General features: G+C 44.5%; 1 protein-coding gene and 1 long non-coding RNA gene across 2 annotated transcripts in view; one reads left to right on the plus strand and one right to left on the minus strand.

The window, feature by feature from the left end:
- The window catches only part of MYO1D (myosin ID), a 355,990-nt gene that overhangs the window by 298,630 nt on the left and 37,279 nt on the right, over positions 1 to 20,081 (plus strand). The gene's annotated exons all lie outside the window — the stretch shown is intronic.
- The window catches only part of LOC125926820 (uncharacterized), a 36,681-nt gene continuing 28,667 nt past the window's right edge, over positions 12,068 to 20,081 (minus strand). Inside the window, exons 5-6 of the long non-coding RNA XR_007459179.1 lie at positions 14,354 to 14,487; positions 12,068 to 13,573 (exon numbers count right to left, since the gene is read on the minus strand). This is a non-coding gene — a long non-coding RNA (uncharacterized LOC125926820). The remainder of the gene's footprint in view (positions 13,574 to 14,353; positions 14,488 to 20,081) is intronic.

A 20,081-nucleotide genomic window follows, 5' to 3' on the forward strand; every position in this document is an offset into this window, starting at 1 on the left:
GTTGGAAAAATGAAAGCATGAAAAGTGCAGAACTTACAAGACTGAGTTAGCAATAGTGGCTCTCAATGATGCTAGTTTGCTTGTCAGTATCTTCAAAAGCGTAGCTTTTCTACGTGGGGGGCTCAGTCAGTTGAGCAGCTGTGCGTTATAGTCAGACCTGCTCAGGTCATGATCCCACCACTGGAGAGTTTGAGCCCCGAATCGGGCTCTGTGCTGACAGCTCGGAGCCTGCTTGGGATTCTCTCTTTCCTTCCCTCTCTACCCCTCCCCCACTTCTCTCAAAGTAAATAAATAAACTTAAAAATTGTTTAATGTAGCTTTCCTCTGAATGATCCGCCAGCTCATCTTGAGAGTCAGAATTGTAACTTGAGGTGTAAAAGCTTTACATACGGATCATTTATTGTACGTCTGTGCGTATTCAAATTTCTTTTTAATTCAAACCCTCCCTAACATACGTGCAGCACATTTCCCTACTCTTCTCTTTGGCTTTGCCTCAGCAGTGTGTACAGACTAGAAACCGTGTCTCTGCTGGCCAACCATGGCCATATGAATCAATTACCATACTTACGCATAAAGGAGGGATGAGGCTTTTCCCCAAATAGTTTCATATTTTAACAACAGGAACATTCAGTTTGTTGCAGACACTCTTGCAGTTGAAGGAGGATTACTACAGGGTGACTGCTCTGTCATCGCAGTGCAACAGCACAGAAGTGATAAATACAGAAGGTGACAAAAGAAATCCTTCATTTAAAGTTCTGGGGCTAGGAATGGACATAATTTATTTACATTCCCAGAGACTGAAGATAGGTAGTCAGTAAAAAGAGAAGGAAGCTTAAGATAGCAGGAAGAGTATGAGGATGGAAATAATGACATGTGAGAAAAAGATAATGGTAATAAAACCCGGGGAAGATAAACTTTAAATAGTTGAGATCCCTACTGCATATGGCTTACAGGTATGTGATTTTTTTTCAGAACATTTTTTTTATACAACCTTTTCTCTAAGGAACCTCCCCAATAGGTAAAGGGAAGGAAATTTAAGATCCCATTCAGTGATTTAGAAGCCCTTGAAGGACACTTTGTTTCACAGAAGACTCATAGCCGATTGGTCTTGGACCAGTAAACCTCAGTTTGTTATTCTCTATAACAAGGGGGTGATACCGGCAAGCTGAGGATCAGATTAAAACTGTGTGAGCATGTGTGTGTGCTTACACGTGCATGCGGTACTTGGTAAGCACGTGAAGACAGTACTAAACAGAGTTAACACTCACCCGATCCTTCTTCCATGCTAGGCTCTGTTCAAAGCCCTGTGCTGCATATGCTCACGCATGTAAGCCTCACAACAGCTCTGAAGGTGGGTGCTATTATTATCCCCATTTTATAGCTGAAGAAACTGAGGCACAGAGGGGTTAAGTAGCTTGCTCAAGATCACAGCTAATTAGTAACGGACATGTGCCCAGGCAGTATGGCTCCAGTGTCTGTACCCTCCGCGTCTTGTGCTCTGGACCCTGCTACCCCACCGTGTAAGGTACCGGTACCACCCAGCGCAGGAGGCGTGAAATATCTAGAATGGAAGCACATTTTAAAATAGAAAATGAGAGGGGCAGAGGAGACGGACCTTGTAGGTGACCTCTATTTCCTCTCATCTCCCTGGGAATTCATTCTATAGAAACCAGCGAGAATTGCGGAGGAAGCTTTTTTCTCTTGAAAAGAGCAGACATTTCTGGGCTGCCTTCCTGTCAGCGGTGGTTATCTGACAATGAGCCCTTGAATGGGGAGTGTTTGTTGGCTGTTTCGAACCACAGGTGCGAGCATGTGATGAGAGTGGCCTGTTACTTATTTTCTGTTTATCCTGCAGTGAAAAAGCACTAATATAATGTGCTCCCATAAAGTGTGTATAAATCACTTTTAATCAAACTTCAAAGAACTCTCTCCACTTCCAAGGGTGAAGTCTTTTTTCCTTGTCACTCCATCTCAAATTAAATGTTAACTGTCTAGTGCCTGACATCACTCTAGTTTGGTTGGACTCAGAAATAAATTGTTTCTGTCAGGCCTGGGCACTTGGGTGTTGGAACCTAAGTCTTTTGAGATCAGAGCCCTATCTCTCAGTGTCCCACAGCTGCCCACACAGATAAACTGTCAAAAATTAACCCAGGGGCGCCTGGGTGGCTCAGTTGGTTAAGCGTCCGACCAGCTCAGGTCATGATCTCGCAGTCTGTGAATTCGAACCCCACATTGGGCTCTGTGCTGTCGGATCAGAGCCTGGAGGCTGCTTCCGATTCTGTGTCTCCCTCTCTCTCTGCCCTTCCCCCACTTGCGCTCTCTCTCTCTCTCTCTCAAAAATAAACAAACATTAATTTTTTTTTTAATTAACCCAGAGGTCAGCAAACTGTGGCCCACAGGCCAAATCTGGCTCACCACCAAGATGATTTTGCATTTTTAAATAGTTGGAGGAAAAAAATGAAAAGAAAGAAAATATTTTGTGACACCTGTTTCTATAAAATTCAAATCCATTGTCCACAAATAAAATTTTATAGGAACACCACCATGTCCGTTCATTGCGTCCACACTGCAACAACCAAGTCGACTAGTTACAAGGCAGGCTGTGTGGCTTGCAAAGCTGAAATGTTTACTGCCTGGCCCTTCACAGGAAAACTTTGCCGACCCCTCACAAGCTGCAACAGAGCATCTCAGTTGGGCCCACTTTTACAGAGTAGGTTAAGGCCAGTGAGTGAAAGGATCACGTGAGCCCACTGAATGATACCTGCACTGTTCAGACCTTGGACTTGATGTTTTATCCCATGAGTCACTAACCATCTGTACACTCATCAGAGTGAAACTGGACAGTCATTCATCAGCTGCTTAGTTGGAGTGACTCCCTGCACTATTTGAAAAATATTTGGGGTCTCTGGGAACACATTTTAATTTATTTATTTTTAATGTTTAATGTTTATTTATTCTTGAGAGAGAGCGAGGGGGAAGGGCAGAGAGGGGGGGAGTCACAGACTCCCAAGCAGGGTCCAGGCTCCGAGCTATCAGCACAGAGCCTGACGCGGGGCTCGAACTCACAGACCGTGAGATCATGACCTCAGCTGAAGTCAGACACTCAACCGACTGAGCCAACGAGGCGCCCCTCATTTTTTTTTTTTAAAGTAGACTTCACACCAGGTGCTGAGCCTAACACAGGGCTTAAACTCATGAACCTGAGGTAAGAGTCGGACGCTTAATGGACCGAGCCACCCAAGTGCCCCTGAAGTTCATTTTACTTTGTTTTTTAATTTTTTTTTTTTACATTTATTTATTTTTTGAGAGACATAGAGAGACAGAGCACAAGTTGGGGAGGGGCAGAGAGAGAGGGAGTCACAGAATCCGAAGCAGGCTCCAGGCTCTGAGCTGTCAGCACAGAGCCCGACGGGGGCCTCGAACTCACAAACCGTAAGATCATGACCTGAGCCAAAGTCGGACTCTCAACTGACTGAGCCACCCAGGTGCCCCCCCCCTTTTTTTTTTAAATGGGAGCACATTTTCAAAGAAACATCAATTATCAGGCTCCACAAGGAACCTATAAATTCTTCAGATTAAGGAATTTACATAATGTACTTTCTGACAGACTCAAAAACACTGTAAAGTCCCTATTTGCCCTGCCTTTTTTTTTCTTTTGAAGCTCAAGAATTAGTTGCTAACTAGTTGCTAAAATCTGTTCAAAAATATACTTAAAATGGGGTGCTTGGGTGGCTCAGTTGGTTAAGCTTCTGACTTCAGCTCAGGTCATGATCTCATGGTTCAGAGGTTTGAGCCCCACATCCAGCTCTCTGCCATCAGCACGGAGCCTGCTTTGGATCCTCTGCCCCCTTTCTCTCTCTCTCTCTCTCTCTCCCTCCCTCCCTCCCTCCCTCCCTCTCTCTCAAAAATAAGTAAACCTTAAAAAAAAATTTTTTAATGCAGTTAAAACTTTTCATAGACACAAACCCCACGTGTCTGCCTAATTTGTGGTGACCTTCTGTGAGCTGAGGCTGACCCCCAGGCAGCGTTTCATCATCTGCTTGTGTTGTAGTGATTGCTCAGTCCCAGAAGGGGTTCCTCGACCCGCTTGAAACCCCACAGAAACCCCCCTCGTGCATTCAATCAGAGCGCACGCTTGGTGAGTGCCTGTGGCATTCCAGGCCTGCACACCGTACCCCGTCTTCCTTTCAGAGCAGTTGCAGACCACTTCAGGGAGCAGCTGTAAGGAAGCAACCACATTGGTGTTGGAAAACTAGAGAGGGGAGAAGCTGGCAGAGATGTGCATACAGGGTCCCACAGGAACACGGAGGCAGGCTTTTCAGGACAGTTGGTCTTTCCATTGTCTGTCCATTCCACAGACAACTGTGTGTGGCTAAATTGTGAGGCCCTGGGTCACAGCCCCCGCCTCCCGGAGCTTACACTCAAGTGGGGCAGACACACTGAGACCAAGTAAACGAATAAATAAAAATAACTTTATTCGTAGTAAGTGCTCAGGAGGAGCGAGCAGGGCTCTGAGACAGAGAACTTACTTAGGGATAGAGTGATCAGAGAAGGCCAAGTGAAGAGGTGTCATTTAGGGTCTGAAAAGATGAAAGGGAGCTGGTCATGTGGAGACCTGTCCAGGCAGAAAAATAGTTGATCTAGAGGCCCTGAGGCAGCAGAGAACTTGGTGAGCTTGAGGAGTTGAAAGAGCAGGAGTAAGACAGGCGGACCAGTTAGAAGAATGAGGAATTAACCAATCCTGGGAGTGTGGTGCAGAGGAAGGAGGGGCAGAGCTGTGCGGGCAGAGGCTTAGAACAACAAGGCTTGTTGGTGGACACGCGCATGACTCAGGAGGCCTCGGACGTGGGACTCCCGTCAGGAAGAGCAGGCTAGGAAGCCAAGGAGGAGCCAGATTGTGACAGGCCTTGCCTATCAGGCACAGGATTTGGACTCCGTCCAAGTAGACAATAGGCAGCCCAAACACAGGGGAATTTTGTGTCTCCAGTTAAAAACATTTTTTTTCCAAGATAACAAAAGTAACTCTATATGTGGGAATTTTGGAAAATGTACACCGAGACATTGAAAAACAATCTGTAAGCACACATTCAAACCATTGTTAACATTTTTATATCCTCTTCGCATACAGATATATGTAGTTTTCCAAAAATGAGATTTTTTTACTACGTTCTGTTTTATAATTATGATTTCACTTACGCATATGAAGCAAACATTCTGAAATGTCTTCCTGGGTCACTAAGTATTCTTTTCCAGTACGACATTTTGTTTTAAGTTTATTTATTTATTTTTAGAAGGAGCGAGTGAGCACAAGCAGGGGAGGGGCAGAGAGAGTAGGGGAGAGAATCCCAAGCAGGCTCCACATGGGGAGCCCAGCAGAGCCCAACATGGGGCTCAATCTCACGAGCCATGAGATCTTGACCTGAGCTGAAACCAAGAGTTGGATGCTTAACTGACTGAGCCACCCAGGCACTTCTTCATCTACCTTTCTTAAATGAGATTGAATACTTTCTCCCATCGGTCTGTGTACTTGTTATCTGTATGTGTGTTGTGAACTGTTCATATCCTTTGCCTCTTTTTATCTTTTGGTGCCTTTATCATTTGGTTACTAATTTGTAAGAGCGCTTTAGATATTAGGACTGTTAACCCTCGTATGCGTTACACGTGTTTTCCCGGCCCATCTTTTTAAATTACAGTGTTTTTTTCTAGAGAAGTTTTGCATTTGTAGGTAATCAAATCTGCCTTTTCCTTTAACCTTTGCATGAGTGATTTAAAAAGTCTCACTCACCCAAAGACCAGATAAATATCCACTGATGTTTTCTTCTTATTCCATATTCATTTTGTTTTGTCAATTTCAATAACTCCTTGTCTTTAATGAGATTTCTGTGTTAAAAAGATAAGTGCAGAATTGTGGAGGAGGCTTTAGAGGGGAAGGAGCTGGTATCCAGAAGACCGGTTAACTAGCTGTTGCAGCTGTGGCCCAGAGAGACATAGGCCAGTGATTCTAACCTTTTCCATCCCGACATGATCCAGTTGCACAGCCTGTGCCCCCCTCTCTCATTCTGCATGGTGATTCTCAACTGGGGTGCAGGGGATGGGAGAACCTCTGGTCTGTTGAGAATCCCTGGTGGAGACTGAGAGGCGAGGATCTATTTAACAGAGGCCAGTTAGCGGCCGCTGATTGGCTGTGGGTCATGAGCAAAGGAGCTGGCGACTCCCAACTTTTTATTTGGGTGACCAGGTAGATCGTGGTTCTTTTAATCCAGACTGTAGAGACTAGTAGAAACAGGGCCTTAGAATGGAGGGGAGGGAGGAGCACAGGAAATGATGTAGGCTTAGGACTTACTCATTTTGAAAGGCTATCTGTCAGTTCAGGTAGAGATATCCATGCAGTGTCTGCCCTGGGGAAAAAGATTTGGAAGCCTGTGGCTTCAAGGAAGTCAAAGTGGCGAGAGGGAATGAAATAGTCCGTGTGTGGAGAACCAGAAGAAAAACATGGCCACACAGGAACTCAGGGGGAACACCAGAATTTAGGGAGTCAGAGCGGGGGCGTTGAAGAGGAAAAATAAGCAAAGGAACCAAGAAATTGCCAAAGAAGCCAGAGGACCAGAATGTTCCAAGAGGTGCCAAGAGAAAAAGAGTTTCAAAGATAGAGAATGGTCTCCAGCACTGGGATTTTCTAGCACGATACTTGGGTTCTTCACCGGACAGTCAAAACCCACCGCCTTTTTCAGCTACCGTTAGACTCCTTGTTCTTACATGTCAGATCCATCAACACCTTAGAGTTGTCCATACTGCTTCCTCTGCGCACAGTGATAGCCCGCCCCCCCTCCATCTGGTTAGCCACTCATCTTTCAAGAGCTACTATATCAGCTCTTCTGTAAAGGAAATACTGTCCATCCCTCCCCAACATTGTCCTGTCCGTCCTCAGAGATCCCACAGCACCTGTAGTGCTTACCTCTAGGCTAACGTGTCACCTGGTGTGGTAGTCATCTACTTACCAGTGCTTTTCAGGCTTTTCTAAGGAACTCCCCTCGCCGTCACAGAGGAAACTCAACGTTTACTAGAATCAGACACTGAGGCGGCCTCTGGCATGTCTCTTTCAAAATCCTGTTTTAATAATCAACACTACTTTTCATTCTGTCATTCCAGATATTGGCTTTAATTTAAACGCGTGTTAAATTATTTCCAGTTACGTACTTGGAATCAATCTTCCCGGAAGATTCTCTGTGTTTCTTCTGTGGCTCCTCATTCTATAGCACACTGCGGAGGATCAAGGGAATCACACCCCAGTATAAGAAGCTTAACTGGAAGGTGTGATGAGAGAGAAAGCAGTAGTGAGAAGGCACCAGCATTATAGTTTATCTTAATTTGGGGTCATTTCATGGCTGCTGGGGAAAAAATGAACAGGTAGGCTTTTTGGTCTTTTATGTAACGGAGGAGACCTGAACGTGTTTGTAAGCTGAGGAAAAAGTAATAGCCAGTGGAGGAGAGACTGGAAATATTTATTCAACTCCCTCGAGAAAGAACTATTTATCAAGTAGCAACAATGTGCTAGGCACTGTACCGATATGTGACCAAAACAGAGTTCCTTTGCCAGGGCTCTCCTCTCAGCAGGACCGAGAGAGCAGGAAAGGATAATGGGCTGTCATCCAAGGAAAGGTGGAACCTCACGCTTACTGCTGCCCTCACGGGGAGAACAAAATATTTTAATGTTGGTCTAGGTCAGACATAATTATGGAGGTGAGACTGCTGAATTTCTTAAAAACCACATGCATTCCAAAGCGTACTGGATATGGGGTGTGTGTGTCATGAAGAAAGAGCAAGAGGAAGTCTGCATATGTCCAACGTATATTTGCCAAAAACAGTTTTCTCCCATGATTCAGACGAGGTGATGCTCTCAGGATGTAGAAGTAGAACAGAGGCAGAAAAAGACATGGTCGAGTCTCTGTCTAGCTGGTTAGCCTAAGCTTTTCTGGGTTTTAGTAAGTGACTCATTTCCCCTTTGTGCGATTTTCTTAACATATTCTGCCTAAGACTAGCTGTTACATCCAAAGAGAAATAAACCACAGGATCTGGGAATGGACCACACATTGATTTAATCCATTTTGTAATCACATTAATGTCCATTCTCTTTGAGTCCTCTAGTTTAGACCATTTCACAGATCCCCACCGCCCAGAAGTCATTTGTCACCAGACACTGGCCACTCCCTGCTTAGTTACAGTGCCTAAAATATTTTCAGCATCAAAAACTATAGGAGATCTCATTTGTAACTCTACATTCATATCTGTTTCACAGATATTATTAAGAAGAAATGGCTGTGAATTGAATAAAAGATTCTTTTTAAATGACTTCACTTTTATTATATCTGTTCCTTTTATTGTAGGCTATCCCCAGATGCTTTTTAGAAGTAAGGCAGGGTGTATTTACAAGTACCTTTTAAAATTACTTACAAAACAAATCCAGAAAGACTAAAAATGTTGGGCTCTGTGACCTGATTGTTTTTCATGATGCAGTATTACAGGGGCCTTACTAATCCTTTGTGATTAAGCGTGGAAAATTTTGCTTTAATCTTTGCAACAGGTTAGATCATGAGACCGTGAACACCAAACAAACAAACAAAAACCCACTATTGAAAATTTTTTATATTGAATGTTGCTTAAATCATTGTTGGAAGCTTTGAAAATCATTTTGTTTCATTGGTAATTGTAAAGAGACTTGACCTAACATATTGTACATATTGGGCTCTAAATTACATTTGCTGCAAACTATTCACTCTCGTAGAATACTAAGTTAGAAAGATTTTTGTAGATTTTTTTTGCACTTTGCATTTTAACCTCACTGTACTCCCGTAATGTGGGTAACAGAATTAACGGTCTCCTCCACATGACCAGTGAGGATATCAAGGCACTCAGATGAAAGAGACGTACCCCAGGTCACGCGGACAATAGATAACCTGCCTACCTCCCAGACCTTGCCACAGAAGAGTTTATATTCTAAGGCAGGGACAAATGAACATTTATAAGAGTAAATCTCATTCCCATGAGCAGAAAGCAGTGCCTTTAACACCACTTACCATAGGGCTTTGTAAAGTTGTAAGGTCCCTGTTGAACTCCTCCCATGACCTTGCTGACGTTTTCAGAAGGTGTCCCAGAGGTCTCTGCTCACTACCTGTCTCTAAATGTCGGTGTTCATATTTGTAAAAAGTTATGCAGTTTGTGGAGAGTGTGTGTGTATGATGTGTAAATACAGAAATAAAAAATGACACCGAAGAAAGGGCCAGACATCCATTCATGGAGTCTCATCCAAAACAGCAGCTTCCTTCCAGCACTAGGGAGCAGGTCTCTTTCCTGTGGGGCGAACAACCTCGGTCCGTGACCTGCCCAGACCTTCTTGCTCAGCTCAGGCCCGAAGCCAGCTCCAGCCATAGCTCTGACCCCTTCCCCATTTCCCTCTTCTCCCACCTGTACCTGGATGTTGTAGAGGACAAACTTGGCCAGAGCCAGATTTTCGCACTTTGGGGCTCAGTAGAAGAGCCAGTAATTGCTCTTTCCTCGTGTCAGGAGTAGACTAAGGGGCTTTCACACCAGGCTGTCCAAATGCCGCTGCTCTTAGTAAAGTCTCCATCCCTGGAAACACATAAGCTTAAACCAGACTACGCTTGGGATGTCCTAGAAGGTGTCAGTTGGAAGGAGAATCACAAAAGACTTTTCCTAATCTGAGCGTCTATGATTCTAAGGCAGTGGAAGTCACCTGGATGCCTGTGGACACAGGAGCACAGGAGGTGTGGTGTGGTAACACCTGTGCCGTATGGGAAGGTGTGGCATTTATTTAATGTACCTAATTGCTTTGAGCTGCACATTCCCTCACTGTAAAATTGGAATGAAAATACCTGCCTCGTGGGATTTTCATGCAGATTCATTTAAATCATGAAACAGAATATGAAATGCCTGGCCCAGTGTCTCAGGCAATGCATAAGTGACGGTTATGTTTAAAGATTTGCTGTAGTCCGGGTGCCATAACATATACAAGAACGATTTGATTGCTGCCTGGGATGGATGGGTTCTCCTTCTTGGTGATTTGGTCAGCCTTTAGTCACAGAGCTCAACAGGACTCTCCATAATGCAAAGTAAAGGAAACATCACGATGTACTTTGTGTTGCATCTCTGAATTTGCATTTGGGCATTACTGACCTACCCATAAACATAAACGTTGAAGTTTTATAGAATATGAACTATAATGGACTTTGGCTTTCCTTTCTTGGGGTTTCTTCTAAAAGGCAGGAGAATTCATGTTTCCATATTTGGAAGCACAGAGATTTGGGGAAAGCGGTAGGCTCTCTTTAAACAGTATTCCTGACAGCTATCATCCCCGAAAAAATCCTTTGTCTGCTTCTCTAGGAAAGGTGCTGGAAAGGAGCCAGCATGTAGGAAAGAAAAAGACAACTGGCACAGAACAGAAATGTGTGCTAAAAATACTAAAACCAACAAGGATTCATCTGAAAGCAGAAGAGAGTCTGTGTATGCCCCTGCTTCTGGACTTGCTCAGAACCGTGATGGCTCCGTGTTATTTGGGGATGACAGTAATTACGGAGCCAGAGTGCTCCTCGGCAGAGACAGAGTTCCAAGCCGAGGGATGGTTTCCATGGCAATAGCATCAGCATCTGAATGACTTCCTGTCACAACAAGTTGGCGATTTAATGAGTTCATTACTGAATTCCAAAGGAAAAGCAGAGAGCGGATGAGCTCCTGTTCAGCCCCCAAAGTGCCTAAATCCATAGTGGGAGAGCCATTTCTGTCCATGCAGCCAGGGCCGACACGCAGACAAGCTGGGTGTTGCAAGGCGGGCATGCCAAGGGGAGGGAATCCGTGCCTGAACGTGCAGCCACGTGGTCTGTGAGGGCCTCAGTGCCTGCTATTCTGAGAGTGTGAGAATCCCGAGAGTCTTCATTATAAGCTCGCCCTGATCCAGCCTAATGAAATTAATGATCACAGCAATCTAGTCCAGGGGCTTCCGTACCCCACAGTATCCCGTCGTTTAGAAAAATCTAAGGAAAAGGAAACAGACCTTAAATTCACAGAGCATACAAGCAGAAGTGGGGGGTGGGGGGGAGCTTGTGACCCTACTTCCATTCTTCAGTGTCGTACAGAGAGAGAGAGAGAGAGAGAGAGAGAGAGAGAGAATATGGAACCAAAAAAAAAAAAAAATCACGTGGATACCATCAGAAATCAGTGGTGTCATTCATTTGGTCAATTGCATATAAAATTTGAACTGAGAGGTAATGTATCACAATAAGAATGAATCATAATTAACCTTTCATACCTTGCTGTCTTTGCTAATGTAAACCTACCATCTGGCTGCCAGGATAACACAGCCGCAGTCTGGTCGATCAACTAGGGGCCAGGTCGGGACACAAGTGAGGGAGTGGCCACGATTCCTCGGGAGTGGCCACGATTCCTCGGGAGCGCCTTGGTGGCAGGAAGCAGAATGGTACTCCATTCCTCTCACATCCATTTCCCCATTAGTTGGGTAAATATTTGACCCCTCAAAGTGTTCACAGTCCAATAACAGGGACAGAATACATTCAGAAGGAAAGAGACGTGCTGCGGTTTCTTGACTGCCGGGCATGACCACCGTGCCACCTGCTTTCCATGCGCTCTCTCCTTGCGCCCTCTAAGAGCCCCACGAGAGGGGTGTTGCCCCCACTTTTCAGATGACAGAACTGAGACCTGGAGAGGCCACGTCACTTGCCAGAGGTGCCCATGGTTAGTAAGTGGCCGAGTCAGGATTTCTGCTTCATCCTCTCCAACTCGGCCCATGTTCTCATCCGCTTTGCGTCAAGAGAGGTGCAGACTCCGTCCGGGCCAGGGCCTTCGGGGGGAAGAGGTCAGAGAGGAGGTGCGACTTAATGGGACCTCACAAGGTGGACAGATTCCCCCTCCTACATTAAAAAAAATACCCCTGACCCCAGGTAGGTATCCTGAGGCTGGTGGACCAGTCTGCACACAGTTACAAGGAGGAGAGGCAGTTTAGAGACAGGAAAATCACAGCGAACTAAAAATACTCTTAGAATAGCATAGAACATAGAAGGGGGGTGTGACATGCACGTGCCAGTATTGATCATTTTCTGTTTTAATAAAGATAAGGACAAGCAGTTGCCTGACTGGCACACCTTGGGAGGATGTGTCATTGACTCTCATTTGTCAAGATGCGAAGGTACTGACTTTCAGAAACGACATCTAGCGTATTTTCCTGGGTGCCTGAGAGCTCAGTGGCCTTTCATTGTTTTTCTAACCCTAACCAACAAAATACATGGGACAGGAGAAGGTTGCTTGCATTTGCTAAGAGTGCTGCCCTACAATGTGGCTAATAACGCAAGTTTTTACCAGCTACACCCTCCTCGTGTTTGGAGGTTCCTTTAAAATACATCACTGTTTCATTAAGTCATGTGGACAATTTGGACAGTGTTGTTAAAAAAATAATAAAATAAGAGACCAGTGCCATATGAAAATAAGCATGTCCTTTTTGCTTTAATACGCATAAGGTTATGTGATCAAGATTTAACAAGGCCACCTCTGATGGCTACACAGACTGCCGTGCACCATCTTACGGGGTGCCTGTCACCTCGGCGGTGATAGGAAGGGCAGCCCTGGAGCCGTGCAACATGGCAGCCCTTGTGTTTAAACTCTCAGGGATAGATAAATCCATCTTGGAGTGGAGATAAAGATCACTGCACCCAGTTTCCCGTGGTATTTGCTGCCCACACCATGCCACCCTGGCTTGGATGCATCTGGGCTGGGGCACCTGCCGCTTCTGAGTGTCACAGGACATTTCACACAGACCTCACCGGGCGGATTACTGACTGTGCTTATGATGTGGGGAGTATTCAGAAAGTAGTCATTCCTTCTTGTCCCCAAACTGTCGGCTCTTTTTGAGCATTACCTCCTACAAAAAAAAAAAAAAAAAAATGCTTTGCAAACGTATTTTCCATATGCTGCAAGGTGTAAACATCGTGCTGTGTGTGCTCTTCAGACGTCCCTTCCCGTTAAGTACACACGTCTGAACACGTGCATCAGTAAAGTGTTAATAAACTCACAGGGGCACAGCTGGAGAGGGCTTGACCGGTGTCACAGGAAAGGCAGTGTGCCCCATTTCCCTGCCACTCTGTGGGAAGCGGGCCCTGGGGCAAGTCTGCACACGCGTGCGCGTAAGCCCGGGCACCAGAGCAGTTGTGCCAGAGAAACAGAGGAGCTCTCCAGTCCGGAGAGCGAGGGGGAAACCTCCCCTTTCCCTAGGAGAGCTTTTGCCAGACTGCCGGCTGCTACGATGAGTCTGTGTAGTCCTGGTGGCTGTTCGGCACTGCCATTCCTTACCCTGTGTCGCTGTGCTGGGCCCGAGCACATAAAGACAAATGAGACCTGAGGCAGGTGGACAGATGCCATCCAGAATGGTAAGCGCCGTCATCCAGAGGTGTGCCAGCAGCTGTGGGAGCTGAGAGAAACAACGGCTGACCTGGAGCCAAGGATAGGGTGGTCTTCGGAGCCTACAGGGGGGAAGCTTCTGGAAGAGATAAAGCTGAGGAAATGGAAGGGGAAGAAAGGAGGAATTAGCCGGGGGAGGCAGGGGGAAAGGAGCATTCTAGTAAGAGCAGGATGTGCTGACGCTGTTTCAGGGGGCTCTAAGGATAACTTCGTGTGGGGTGGGAGGGGGTGTGGAGACTGCCCGAAAGGAGGGTTGAAGTGGTGGAAGGGGGCCAGGGATCGGCAGGGGCCGAGGGCTATAAAGCTTCAAATGTCAGGTGGGTAACAGCTGCACGTGTAGGGGATCTACCTCGTGCCAGAGACTGTGAAGGCTTTGCACGCATGCCCTCTCTTATCCACCTGCACGTTCTCTTGGGGCTGGGACTGGAGTGTGGACCCTCTGAGGCTATAGACTGTCTATCTGGACATGAAGAGCTTCACTGAGCTGTAACTCACAGGCCATTCGCTTCACTCATTCAGAGCCTACAATTCAGTGGGTTTTAGTACGTTCAGAATTGTGCACGATCCACTTATCAACTTAGAATGTTTTCCTCGCCCCAAGTAGAAGGCCCATACCCTTTGACAGTCTCCCCCCCACACACCATTCCCTCTAAACCCCTGCCCAACCCCAGGCAACCACCAGTCTGCTTTCTGTCGCTATAGATTTGCCTATCAAGACGTTTCATCCAATGGAGTCGTATAACATGTGGTCCTTTGGGACTGGTTTCTTTCGCTGAGCATCATGTTTTCAGGGTCCACGTATGCCGTAGCAGTGTGTCCTATCAGTACCTCCTTTTTATTGCCAAATAATATTCCAGTGTATGAATATACTTACATTTTGTTTATCCATTTGTCAGTTGGTGGACGTTTGAGTTGTTTCCACTTTGGGGCTATTATGAATAATGCTGCTATGAACATTCCTGTAGAAGTTTTCGTGTGGACTTGTTTTCATTTTGTTCAGGTATATACCTAGGAGTGAGATTACAAGGTCATGTGGTAGCTCCTAGCTCAAAGACTTCTTTGTATATCCTGGGACACCTGGGTGGCTCTGTCGGTTAAGTGTCCGACTCTTGGTTTCAGCTCAGGTCATGATCTCACCGTTTGTGAGTTCGAGCCCCACATCGGGCTCTGAGGTGACAGCGTGGAACCTGCTTGGGATTCTCTCTCTGCCCCACCCCCACTTGCATGCGCTCTCTCTCTCTCACTCTCTCTCTCTCTCTCAAAATAAATAAAAAAAATTTTAAAGAGTTCTTTGTATATTCTAGATACAAGTTCCTTATCAGATATGACTTGCAAATATTCACTCCTGTGAGTTGTCTCTTCACTTTCTCAATGGTGTCCTTTAAAGCACAAAAAGTTTTAATTTTAAAGTCCAGTGGATGTGTTTTTCTCTTGTGTTTTGTGCTTTTGGCGTAGAGACTAATTTTAACCAATACATCATTTGAACTTGATCCTAGAAGTTATGAGTAGCTACCAAGGGACTTCAAGTTGTAGAATGACAAGATTTATAATTTTTCTGTAATTTTTTTAAAGTTTATTTATTTTTGAGAGACTGCGAGAGACAGAGCATGAGCAGGGGAGGGGCAGAGAGAGAGGGAGACACAGAATCCGAAGCAGGCTCCAGGCTCTGAGCTGTCAGCACAGCCTGATGTGGGGCTCGAACTCACGAACCATGAGATCATGACCTGAGCTGAAATCGGATGCTTAACCAACTGAGCCACCCAGGCGCCCCAAGATTTATATTTTTAAAAAATCAGACTAATGCATGGGTAAGCTAATAATGGCTCCCAAAGATATGTCCATGTCCTAATCCCTAGAACCGGTGAGTATTAGTTATTTGAAAGAAAGGTCTTTGCAAATATAATTAAATTAAGGATCTTGAAATTAGGAGATTACCCTGGATTATCCAAGTGGGTCCTAAATGCCACCACAAATGTGCTTATGAGAGAAAGGCAGAGGGAGGCTTGACACACCCAGAGAAGGGGGTGGTGAGGACAGAGGCAGAGGTTGGAGTGACACAGCCCCAGAATCCAGCAGAGGCAGGGAACCCTAGAGCCTTGGGAGGAACGTGGCCTTGGTGACATCTTGCTTTCAGACTTCTGGCCTCCAGAACCATTGGAGAGAATGCATGTATATATCAGCAGCTTTGTGGTAATTTGTCGCAGCAGCTGCAAGAAACTAATACAATGTGGTTTTTAAAAAATCAAATAGCGGATGGGTTTAAAGTGAAAGGGGAACCTGGCTGGCTCAGTTTGTGGAGCGTGGGACTGTTGATCTCAGGGTTGGGAGTTCCAGCCCCACGTTGGTTATAGACATTACTTTAATCTTTAAAAAAATAATGAAATAAAATGAATATATAAACAACATGCTATACTGTCATCTTTTTAATTTCTCATATTTAGACATAAGATTGACCTTTGACTGTAAAAGATGACGGTTTATTTCCTTCCAATTATTGTTAGTTTTTTCATTACCTTCAGTTTATTCTTTGTTGCTTTTACAGTTCAAAATACCATATAATCAGATGTAAGATGCCATCTGTTATAAGATGCACCACTATTTTATATTCCCCCAAGGAAAAATAACGCTGACAATTATACCTTATTTTTCAAGTTTAATTTTTGAGAAACAATTATACTTTTAAAGCATTGTCAATGGGGCACCTGGGTGGCTGTCAGTTGAGCGTCCAACTTTGGCTCAGGTTATGATCTCATGGCTCGTGAGTTGGAGCCCTGCGTCGGGCTCTGTGCTGACAACTCAGAACCTGGAGCCTGCTTCAGATTATGTCTGTCTGTCTGTCTGTCTCTCTCTCTCTCTCTCTCTCTCTGTCCCTCCCCCATTTGCGCTCTGTCTCTGTCTCTCAAAAATAAACATTTAAAAAAAATTTTTTTAATAAAGAAACATTAAAGTATTGCCAAGAGTAAGGAGCATTCCGGTTTCAAAGATATTAAAGGCCAGGAAAAAAAGTATGAGTTTTGGAATCGGTGAAATACAAAAACATACAAGAATCTCTTTTTCATGCTCCATCAACTTCAGACATGACCTCTCTTAACCAACCACCATGTCAAAGGAGGAAGATGTAACTGTCCCTGCTTGAACTTTTGACACCTACAGCTTTACATCGTTAATATTTACATTGTTTTATACTTTGATGATTGACTCTAAAGCTGAAACCCCTAATAGGATTTGTATTTCTATAATTTTATAAACATTGTTTCTTTTGGTGCCAAGCAGTATACTAGGATTACATTTCCTTCCCTATGGAGTCATTTCTATCTCTACTGACACCTGTGTTACTTAGTGGCCCTCAGTCCAAACTATTCATTTCAGGGGCACCTGGGTGGCTCAGTCGGTTAGGTGTCCAACTCTTGATTTCGGCTCAGGTCATGATCTCACGGTTCATGAGATGGAGCCCCACATTGGGCTCTGTGCTGACAGCTCAGAGCCTGGAACCTGCTTCAGATTCCCTCTCTCTCTCTCTCTCTCTCTCTCTCTCTCTCTCTCTGTCTCTGCCCCTCCCCCACTCATGTGCTCACTCTCTTTTGCTCTCTTTCTCTAAAAATAAATAAACTTTAAAAAAGACTTCATTTCATAGAATCTTAATATGTTGTCACAGATACATCTCATGCCAATTATACAAAGTAATTAGACCCTAAAAACTAAATGTTTTTTTTTTAATTACTTATTTTTGAGGGGTGCCTGGGTGGCTCGGTCGGTTGAGCATCCGACTTCGGCTCAGGTCATGATCTCATGGTCCATGGGTTCGAGCCCCGCGTCAGGCTCTGTGCTGACCGCTCAGAGCCTGGATCCTGTTTCAGATTCTGTGTCTCCCTCTCTCTCTGCCCCTCCCCTGTTCATGCTCTGTCTCTCTGTGTCTCAAAAATAAATAAACGTTAAAAAAAATTTTTTTAATAAAAAAAAATAAAAAAATAAAAGTTACTTATTTTTGAAAGAAAGAGAGAGAGAGCAAGGGAGGAGGGGCAAAAAGAGAGGGGGACAGATGATCTGAAGCAGGCTCTGTGCTGACAGCAGAGAGCCCGACATGGGGTTCAGACTCATGAACCATGAGATCATGATCGGAGTCAAAGTTGGGTGCTTAACTGACTGAGTCACCCAGGCGCCCCAAAAACTAATCATTTATGATACTGGCATTTGTAGCGCCTGCTCTTTAACGTCACTATTTCTATAGGCCTTCTCTTTAATTCCTCAATTTCTCATCAGGGCCAGGAGTAGACAAACATTTTCAGTAAAGAGCCAGATAGTAAATATTTTAGGCTTTGCAGACCATGCAATCTTTATTACAAGTACTTGACTCTTCCATTAGGGCACAAAGAGCATCGATAGATAATATGTAAATGAATAGCAGACATATCTGTATTCCAATAAAACTTTGTTTAAAATCAAGCAGTAGGGGCACCTGGGTGGCTCAGTTGGTTGGGCGTCTGACTTCAGCTCAGGTCATGATCTCACAGTTTGTGGGTTTGAGCCCCACATCAGGCTCTGTGCTGACAGCTCAGAGCCTGGAGCCTACTTCAGATTCTGTGTCTCCCTCTCTCTCTCTCTCTGCCCTCCCCTGCAGAGAGAGATTTAATTTTTTAATTAAAAAATTAAAAAAATTTTTTTAATAAAATCAAACAGTATGCCAGATTTGGCCCATGGGCCTTTTTTTCCCATCCCCTGACTTAGAAGAATAAATTCTGACCTTTATATCTTGGAAGACAGTCAGGATTTCAATTTGGAAGCTTTTGAATAATTTAAATGACTGTTACATGGGTCACACAAGACCAAAATAAACACCTGAAAATCTCAAATTCTTGAGATGTGGTTGATATGGGCCTATGTCGGAGCCCTAAGAGGAAACAAGTCTGCTGAAGTTGTACTCTTGTACGTTTCTCCATTTCTTGGGTAAATCAAGTAAGACAGAACAGAGAAACAGCTTTCATCCAACCGCACATTTCTGGGTCAAAGGTGCCCTTTCAACTCCAAAAATAGAATTCTTCCCAACCTCCACTTCCTGCTGACAAGAAGTGTGAACCCTTCGATTTCTAACTGTGAAAGGATGCAATTCATGGGACTTTTTTTTCAAACCACCAAAATGAAATCCTGAGTAATGAAGCTTAAAAGAAGTCAGTAACAATTGTTGGAACATTGCCAATGTTTAAGGGTGTCAAGTGGGAAATTCTACAGATCAGACCCAGATCAGATTCCAAGATATAATTCAAACTTGATAATGAAATATATATGGCATACTAGTATTTTCTTTATTCATACTATCATTTTTTTTCCAACTCAAATGTAATTCTAAGCAACTAATAAACTGGCATTGCCTTTAGAATTATCCATATGAAAATCTGGGAAATTGAGGGGCACCTGGGTAGCTCAGTCAGTTAAGCGTCTGACTTTGGCTCAGGTCATGATCTCACATTTTGTGGATCCAAGCCCCGTGCCAGGCTCTGTGCTGACAGCTCAGACCCTAGAGACTGCTTTGGATTCTGTGTGTGTGTGTGTGTGTGTCTCTCTCTCTCTCTGCCCCTCCCCTGCTCACTCTCTGTCTCTTTCTCTCTCTCTCTCTCTCTCTCTCTCTCTCTCTCTCTCTCTCTGTGTGTGTGTCTGTCTCTCCAAAATAAACATTAAAAATAAACAAATAAATAAATGCATAAATAAAAATCTGGAGATGGGGCGCCTGGGTGGCTCAGTCATTAAGCGTCCAACTCTTGATCTCGGCTCAGGGCATGATCTCACGGTTCGTGGGTTCGAGCCCCACATTGGGCTCTGCACTGACAGTACGGAGCCTGTTTGGGATTCTGTCTCTCTCCCTCTCTCTCTGCCCCTCCCCTGCTCACACCTTCTCTCTCTCTCTCAAAATAAATAAACTTTAAAAAAAAAAATCTGAGAAATTAAGCCAGCCTTACGATTCATCACTTACTTAACCCACACATCCATATTTATGGTTCCTTTTAATATCTAAACCTATAAGAGCCTACTCATTTTATCCAGCTGCAATAATAAAACTCAGTTTGCAGTTTTAAATGACTTGACACATTAGGATCTTCTTTTGTTTCCCCTCATCAAGTTATGACTTGTGATTTCATTTGCACCAGGCCCAGAAAATAGCAGAACCCAAGTCTGTAGCCTTGGAGACCTTAACTCCACTCTGCTCCCCTGCCTCTCGCTGGGCTCTGCCTCTCAGGACTGAGTACAGACTGCAGGAAGAGAGTTAAGTGTAAGAAAGAAATTTGCCCTTCCCCCTCGAGTTGCTACAACCTTGCTTCTGGAGGGAAACACTCTGAGATCCCCAAAGGTATTATCTCAATGTTATAGGCTTTTATATAAATACTGTATAACCACAATGTATCGTTTCCCTCCCTTCAAAGAGACTGAAATCTTTGTTGTTAAATTACTCAATTACTTAGTTATTTACTATATGCTTTGCAGCAAATGCTCTGTGGTAGGTCATAAAGTGAATCTTTTTCACTTTTAAAAACACTTTTTAAAGTTTGCATCTTAATCACCCAGTGCTCATCACGACTAGTAGACTCCTTAATCCCTGTCACCTATTTCCT

This window comes from Panthera uncia, chromosome E1, assembly GCF_023721935.1.
Source record: "Panthera uncia isolate 11264 chromosome E1, Puncia_PCG_1.0, whole genome shotgun sequence".
NCBI lineage: Eukaryota > Metazoa > Chordata > Mammalia > Carnivora > Felidae > Panthera > Panthera uncia.